The sequence below is a fragment of the Sturnus vulgaris genome, unplaced genomic scaffold, assembly GCF_052056855.1.
Source record: "Sturnus vulgaris isolate bStuVul1 unplaced genomic scaffold, bStuVul1.hap1 Scaffold_180, whole genome shotgun sequence".
Lineage (NCBI taxonomy): Eukaryota > Metazoa > Chordata > Aves > Passeriformes > Sturnidae > Sturnus > Sturnus vulgaris.
The window spans coordinates 4,914,979-4,923,717 of record NW_028276110.1 but is presented as its reverse complement, the minus strand read 5'-3'; positions in this window follow the sequence as shown (position 1 = coordinate 4,923,717).

Here is an 8,739-nt window from a genome sequence, read left to right as displayed (position 1 = left end):
GAGGCTGTTTAGCTGTGCCAAAATTATGAAAAGAAGTGCACATAGTGCACCTTGCCGTTTTGCTAAGCTCTGCCCTGCAGGGCTTGATGAGTTTGTGAATTGAGTCTTCTAGGTGATAAAAGGTCTGAGTCTCCTTTTAGCAGTTCAAACAAAGGACTCAGCTCTGCATTTGTGTAAGAGCCAGAAATGAGGGATGTGGGGCTCCAGGTGGCTCTTTCAAATGCTGTTTATTGTATCCAGATGAGACAGCAATTGACGGGTCATGGAGCCTTTCCAGGCACAGCTGTAGGTTCCTCTGAAGCATCTCTAGTTCTGGTTACAGTGCATTCTATACGTTTCATTACAGAGCATCTCAATACATGACACCCAATCGATACCTTTACTGTTACCTATAGCCTGTCCTTACTACTAACATAAACATATTCATGTTACTATTGTCCAATCACAAAAGATTACTATGTTACAGTTTAAGCTAGAAGTTCTTTTTCAGTTTTCTTGCAGTGGAAAATTCTGAGATCTTTTCTCTACTTGCAACATTGGCTTTCTTGTTTGTCTGTGAAAATCTTTTTGCTTGGTAAAAACTTTTTTCCAAAATCTTTTGTTTGAGGTGGCTTATCCTTTGCTCTAAATCATAAAAGCCCCTTCCAACTCACTTGCTCTTTGCCTTCTAGTCACCCAGTCTGACTGGCTCAGCAATTCTTCTACATCAAAATTTGCTATGATTTGTATTCCTACTTCAGATTCTACATTCAAAGACCTTTCTGTTACACATACATATCTGTGAGACCTTCCTGTCAAATCCTTATCATTTCCAACACCTGTCGCTTCTCACAAGTCCACTATTATATTTTTTAAGACTTCATAAACCTTTAAAATTTTAAAATGAGCGACGTTTCTCACACCCTGCACTGCCAGGGTAGGAGGTGCAGCTGGAAGGAGGGAGGGCTGAGGGAAAGCTGGTTTGAAGGGTCTCCATTTACTTCTCATTATCCTGCTCTGAGTTTTTGGAGTTTTCTGCCAGAAATATTTTCCCTTCTCCACTCATCCACAGGGGTTTGCAGCAGTTTTCCCATTTTGGGGAAAATCAAAGCCATGCACTGATGCTCCTAATTAGGGGTAGGAGAAGTGAGGCTCCAGGGCTTCCCGCTGAGCCGGAGCCAGCGAACACGCAGGGCTGGGAAAGGCGTGCCGGGAGCTGCGGAGAACTTTGTTTGTATTTCCAGGCCAATGGCGGCTCGGGCCCGGGCCCGTTCCAGGGCTGTTCCTCATCTCCGCCTTTGCCCTCACACAGCCCGGGGGGCCCTGAGAGCGCGGGCCGAGGCTGGGCCGTGTGCAGAGCCCGGCCCTCGCTGCCATTGGCTGATTGTGCCAATGTCACTCCTGGTTGTCGCGCGCTGATTGGGCAGAGCAGCAAAGGCGCCATTGTGGCAGCGTCTGTGCGGGCCCGGCAGCGGCGGCAGCGGCCGGAGCCCGGGGAGGCGGCGGCGGAGCTCGGAGGCGGTCCCAGCGCAGGTGGGAGCCGCGCTCGGTTCTGCGGGGGCTCGGGGCTCGCTGCGGGCCGAGGGGGCGGCAGGGGGCTCTGGCGGGTTGGTTGTGCCGGTGCCAGCCCGTGTTGGCGCTGGGCTGAGGGCGCTGCGGGAGCGGCTGCCCGCGGTCTCCTTCCCGCTGGGGCCTCGGCAGGAGCCGGTGCCGGAGCAGGGCTGGCTCGTCCCGGTTGCTGTGGGTGGGACAGCGGTGTCTGCCCTGTGCCCGGGGCTGTGCGGGAAAATTCCCGTGGCCAGAGGTTTGTGTGCCCAAAGGAGACAGAGGAGTCCTGTAAGAGTGACCTTATTCGTTAACAAAGGGAGACGCCATGCGGCATTTGCCATGCGGTCTCTAAAGCGCCGCCTCCTTTTTATCCTCATTTTCCCGTCTGCATCTCCCTTTCCCCACTGGCTGTGGTACTTGGAAGGTTCAGACTTCCCAATCCGCCGACTGCATGTCCCCCTTAATATGCACCCCTCCTACGATGTCCATCTTACCTCTTTGAATCCCTCCTTTTCTCATTTTCTCGAGAATTGCCTTTACAAACTTTTAATTTCCATTGACTCAATTTCTTTTCCTGCATCCTCTTTGGCGCAAGGTGTCTTGCATGGTAAAAAGATGAGAGTTGCTGCAGCACGTCAGAGGAGGAGCGGCATTCATTTAAGCCATGGTCTGCCAGGGAACCACGAAAACGTGTCCCATTCCCATCCTTTCCCTCTTTGGACTGGTACATGAACTACTTTCTTATTTCCTTTGTTATCTGTTTCACCACTTTTCAGTTATCATCTATTTGCAAACAGCAATTTGAATGATTTAATTTTCCACAAACTCCGCCTCTTTCTGTTAGTAGATAATCTGATCCCATCCCATGGTGAAATGTCTCCTTCTTATTTCAGTGGATTGGTCGTCAGGAAGGTCAGGAGCTGGAGCTGTCTGGTTGGTGATTATTTAGAGGACACTTTTAAATCTAATTATGCCACTCAAATTATGGATGGATTTTCTGTGTCCTGATATGAATTCGTTAGGGATCCCAGGGGTTGGTCCATGGTGTTGTAGGATTGGCTCTGGTGTCTGTTCATCTTTTTTGGGTGCTCCCTCCATCCAGGGCTGCATCAATTGACCACTTTTATCTTATTAAATCCTCAAATGTTTGGATTCCAAACTGATTTCTCTGGACTAGCACAAACACCCCAGTGCTCTAATACACTCTATATAACCTAGACAGTGGCAGCACATGTTGGAGTGAGGAGAGGGATGATTTCCCCCCCGCTTTTTTAGTAAAGTTTTCCCAACATTCTGCGTTTGCTGTTTCCCTTTGCAGCTTAACCAATTTCTGTTGCAGTCAGATATCCTCACTATGGGCTCTGCCTTTATCTGTGCTAATTCCATCTGTGCAAGCAGGCAGAGCTTGGGGTGAGGGGCAGAGGGAATCAGCGAAATTCCTCCTCCAGGCATGAAGATCATCCTGGTTCATTGTGCACACATTGCCCTAGCAGTGTTAATTTGCATTTCTAAAGCTCCTCTCCTGGCTGCCTGGAGCCAATGCTTCTTTTCCAGAGCAGCCCTTAGGTGATTCACACGTGCACCCCTATAGTCTGCTTTTTTTTCTTTTCTTGTTTTTGTTAACAATTTTGTATTGTTTATGTGTTTAAGCCCTCACAATCAATACTCCTGTAGTTTGGCAAAATGCATCCAAAAGGTGAGCATAGAAAAACCCATTCTGAAATTCTGCCATCATTAAGAGCCACTCACAAATATATACAAAAATATTCCAGTGCAATCAAGCTTTTTCTACTTCTTCTCCTAAGAGTAAAAATTGCTTGTCACACCCCTGGCCCAAACCTAACTGACAATATAAAAGTAGGATTATTATGAAAAATTTTTCTCATGGTGTAATCTTGTCACTGAAACTGCAGGGACAATAAAAATCTCTCCAACAATATCTTTAGTGTTAGAGAGTTAAGGCAGTAGTTGATTCTGGTCAGGATGTGCAACAGAAGTAATTTCATCCACACATAGCCCGCGTGTGCAGAGAAAATCATTCCATGACATGTGAGTTTTACTAGATTTTCCCTTAACTTTTTACATAGAATCCATAGAACCCATAGAATTCCATTGGTTTCATGTTCATTACTTCCAAGTTGTGTAGTTCTTAGTATTTGGTTTCCTACTGTACCCCGGTTTCTCCTCCTGTGATGTTAATTAGGTCCACATTCCTGGATATCCTTCTCAGTCTTTTCCAGACCAGTGTCTCCAACTATGCCGTGTCAGTGTCTGGGGTGGGTGTTCCTTGATGTTTGCTGGTGTTTTGTTGATGTTTTGTTGAATGTCGTTCTCTTTGTTGGTATCTTTTGGGCTATTCCCAGTCTGTTGAGATGTTAAACTCATCTCTGTTGAGTGGTGGAGTATCCCTCAAATAATCCCTTTAAAATTCGTTTCCCCAATGCAAAGGTACATGAAGGCTGAGTAGAGAAATAGATTTTTAATATTACACTTGGTATATTTTCTGACCATGGAATCCCAGGCAGCCCAGTGTGTGAGTGTAACTGAGGGGCAGAGTGGAATTGTGCCGTTGTCTTCCCCAGCAGCTGTGGCAGTGCAGGCACAGAAAGCAGCGAAGCTCCAGCAGTGGCAGCAAGGATTGGCCCCAGTGTGTGGAGATGCCAAAGGAGGGTGCCCAGGCAGAGGATTTCAGCAGAGGATCTGTGGACAGGCCCAGGGGCTTGGCCCGATGTGGAGCCCTGGCTGCTGCTGCGTTGCCTTCAGTGCAGGGTCAGTGGTGCCCTCCCATGCTGCTCCTGCAGCCGGGAATTCCAAATCTCCGGGGCTTGAGAGCCCCTGAGTCCAGGGTGAGGGGTCCCCCCGTGTTGAGCTGTGCTGGCGGCTGTTTCTGTGCTCAGGGACTCTTGGAATGGGCCACGGCACTTGGCCACCAGTGGTGCTTCTTTGCACTCCTTAGGCAGGACCTGATGTCCTGGGTGGATGCTGTGAACAGCAAAGTGCCAAGGCAGGCTCTGTGCCAGCCCAGCTTCCTGTGGGAGAGGTTTCACAAGAGACAGGATTCTGGCCACAAACTGCTTGAAATATACATCCCTTATCTCCAGCCCGCACTAGGTGGAGAATTAGCAGGGAAAGGAATTGCAAAGATCAATTCCAAGGGAGATAATTGAATATCTGCCCTGGGTCTGGCTCTTATTCTTGCCAAAGCCAATGGCAAAAGCCGTAGCCATTGCATCTTGGTTTCTATCACCAGCTTTCAAATGTGTTTCTTTATTTCCCATTTGTTCTTTCTACCTGCCCTGAGCTCTGGGGGTGCCAGGGCTTGTGGAGGTCCCATTGTATTCCTAAAGCAGCCATAACCCCCTGAAGGATCTTTGCTATAAAATGAGTTCCCCATATGAGAATCTATTTTTTCCACAATCCTTTATCTTGGAATTATTTGTTTTAGAAATACATTAAGAAACGATCCAGTGGTTGCTGAGCAATGTCACAGTGTTAGCTGGCTTACACTGGGCAGTGAATTTGGCCACTGATAAGAGAAGTGGCCTGGCCTAATAGACAGGCCCCCAGAAAACAGAGATAGACAAGGATGTAACCCAATGAGTTCCAGCCTATCTTCAATTATGTCCTAAGCTGCAGGGGCTATTGGTCAGAGGGCTGAGCAGCCTAAACTTGGAACCAATCACAGGCGCTTACCTGGGAACATTAAGAAAGGTATTTAAGAAGAAGTCAGAAAAATATAGAGGCCTTTTTCACATGGATCAGAGAGTGCTGTGTTTTCTGTCTCAAGTACAGCACCAGTCGACTCAACAGAAGAAGTCAGAATTGCTTTTGCCACCCTGTTAGCTGCCACGCTGTCACCAGAAGATATTTGAGCCTTCCTGCTCAGGGCATTTCAGTCCCAGGCTCTTCCAAGCACAACCAGCTCTGCCGGTTGAGCTGACCATGCAGGCGGTAACCTGAGCTTGGTCTAATTCCCTTTCCTTCATCTGAGCGTGTCTTGGAACTCTTTTCTCTTCTCCTGCCCTTGAAGAGCCATCCATAAACACATTTTGTCTCTCACGCCAGGGAATGTCTCCTAAATCTCTCCTAGGCTGACTCTGGAGCTCTGTCACTTGAATGCAGTCATGGGTTTGTTCCCAGCCCCTTGTGCAGGCTGTTCAAACAGGAGCCTGGGTTAAACCCTTCCCCTGTCCTCAATTCTAAATCCTCCTGTGTCACTGAACAAGTTTCATTCTGTAATCACCGAGCACTGCTCATCCATGTAGAGGCTCCTTTGGTTATCAAAGCTTTGACTTGGTGCCAGACTTGAACAACAGGAGATCTCCTGCCATCAGTTTTTGGGCCTCAGGTCCCATTAAAGCCGTGGCTGCACAATTCTGCAGACAATGAGGCCACTCTGGCCACTGGGCTAAACATTTTAGCATGAGAATTCCTTTGGCATGGCCCTGTTTAACATCCACATACAATTCAAATTTTTTTTCTCAGTCTAGTAGAGCCATGGCTGCAGCATCAATCATTTATTTAATTTTCTTAAGTTTTGTTCCATTTCTTGTATCCATACCACAGCATTGAGAATACCTGGTGTTAAAAAGTCACAGAGTGTTCTGGCTAGAACAGAGAATCCTCAATCCAGATCCTGCAATTTCCTATTAATCGTCATACTTCTTGCAACTCCTTTTTAATCCTAGATTATTTCTGAGATTCCCTGGTCTCTCTCTGGGTCAATACACCAGAAACCTTCAATCAAACTATGTCCCAAATATTTAACCTTTTTCTCCAGCATTTGCGTTTTTTTTTTTCAAATACTCAAAGATGCTTTTTAGCCTGAACATTCAGCCATTTCACAGAGACTTCTTCTGCCCCTTCTTGTCCTCCTGATTGCAGCAAGTCATCCACATCCTGCATTAACCCAATCCCTGGGGGTGGGGTAAATTCTTGTGATATTTTCTGCAAGGCTTGCCCCAATAAGGCTGGTGCTTCCGTGCATCCCTGCAGAAGGACCATCCATGTTTTTACCATTTTCCCTTCTACCTCGTGTTCGCACTCAAAGGCAAAATCCAGTTTACCCTCCTGTGTGAGTGGGCATCCCCAGAAAGCATCTTTGCCATCAAGGACTGAATGGTGTCAGTGTGAGGAGGGCACCTGGTTCAAGATGGTGTAAGGATCTGAGAGCCCCTGGGTGCTTGGGCCTTAATATGCACACCACTTTTGTATAGCTAGTGATATTCGTGGCTCTGTTAAGTGTTTGTTGTTCTTCTGGGAGTTCATGAACTGAGCAGGAGCTTGGCTGAGCAGCAGTCTGTGTGGTCAATGAATAACATTTTCTGACCCTGATGGCTTCTGCTGTCCCTTCCTTATGTCCATGTGCCCGGCCCTGTGTCCAAGCGGATTCGCAGCATGTGTTTGTAGAGACACTTTGCTGTTGTTCCTTGCATGGGGGTCCCCCGTTTTGGGGCCATCCCCCCTGGAGCAGGGTGTCCCGGCTTGGTGCAGCCCCGCCCCTCGGGCAGCACTGAGCCAATGAGAGCGCGCGGCGGTGATGACGCAGCAGTGTCCGGGCAGAGCCGCAGCTCCCAGCGTTGCCCACCTGGAGCCACCTGCGCCCGGCCCGGGCCCCAGCGCCCCCCGGCAGGGGAATTTGGGGAGGTGGGGGGGGGAGCGCAAAGGCCGGGCCCCCTCGTGCTGTTGTGGCGTTTTGGAGGTTTTTACAGGGTCAAGATGCCCCATGACTTCCTGAATGAACCTGGGCAAGGAGAAACCCCCAGTCTAAGGCCCTCTCGTCTTTTGTTTTCCTCCAAACCAGGATTTTTCATTCCAAAGACCTGGGCAGATGGAGGAGGAGGAAAAGCCCCGGAGATCCTCCTCAAGGAGGGGCTGCAAACCCAGCCCAGGGAGCTGCGAGGAGGAAAGACCCTCCCTGAGCCGGGAAGTTGGCCAGAGATCCAGGCAGAGCTCAGAGCTGGTGGAGAAGCCTCCTGGAGGGGAGAAGCTGCACAAGTGCTTGGAATGTGGGAAGGGTTTCAGCTACAGCTCCAGCCTGATCCGACACCAGAGGATCCACACTGGGGAGAAGCCCTACGACTGTGGGAAATGTGGGAAGAGCTTCAGCAGGATCTGCACCCTGCTCCGGCACCAGGTAGTCCACACTGGAGAACGGCCCTACACCTGCTTGGAATGTGGGAAGAGCTTTGGGTGGAGCTCTGGCCGGAGAAGACACCAGCGCATCCACACTGGGGAGAGGCCCTACGAGTGTCCCAAGTGTGGGAAGAGGTTTCAGACCAGCTCCAAGCTCCTCAGACATGAGCGGATTCACAGAGAGGAGAGGCCCTTCCGCTGCCCCGACTGTGGGAAGGGCTTCAACCGCAACTCCACCCTCACTGCCCACCGGCGCATCCACACTGGGGAGAGGCCCTACGAGTGTCCTGAGTGTGGGAAGAGCTTCTCCACGAGCTCAACCTTGACCCGACACCAACGGAGGCACCACTAAGGGAAGCCTTGTGAGTGCCCTGAGTGTGGGAAGAGCTTTGTGTTCTGCTCCAGTTCCATCTCCCATGGAAGGATTGGTGTTGGATGATCCTCAGTGACCCCCGTTGGGCAGAGCCCTGGTGATCTGTGCTCCTGGTGATCCCTGTTGGGTGGGGGGGAAGTGGTTGGAGAGATTACTCTCTCTTTTCCTTCTGTTGCTATGATTTGATTGGTAATAAATTCCCTTGCTGTGCCCAGGCTGTGACGCCCGTTTTGCTGTTTGGTGTGTTTGCTTGTCCCATCTTAATCTGATCCTGGAGCTCCTGGTTAAACTTTCTTTTCCCTTGCAGCTGGAGGGGCAGGGTCAGAGTGGCTTTGGTGGGTGCCTGGCATCGAGCCAGCGTCACCCAGGTCTTGGGCACCCCTGAGATCCCAGTGTGGTGATGCATTCCCCCACTCCTAGAGAAAGTGCTGACCCAAACTGTGACTGGGATGAAACATTGTTATGAATGGAGCCCACTCTCTTGTGACTCTATCAACAGAAATCCAAAAGGAGACCTTTGAGCACTCCTGGGCCACCATGGGGTGTGACCAGCAGTCTCCCTCTGAGGGGCCTCTCAGAGCCAGCAAACCCTCGGCTTTGCTGTGCCTGGAGGATCGCTGAAACACGACGTGTCCTGAGCCGATACCCTCACTGCTCAAGGGCTGATCCTTCGGCCAGTGGGAGATGCAAAAACATCTGAAGTG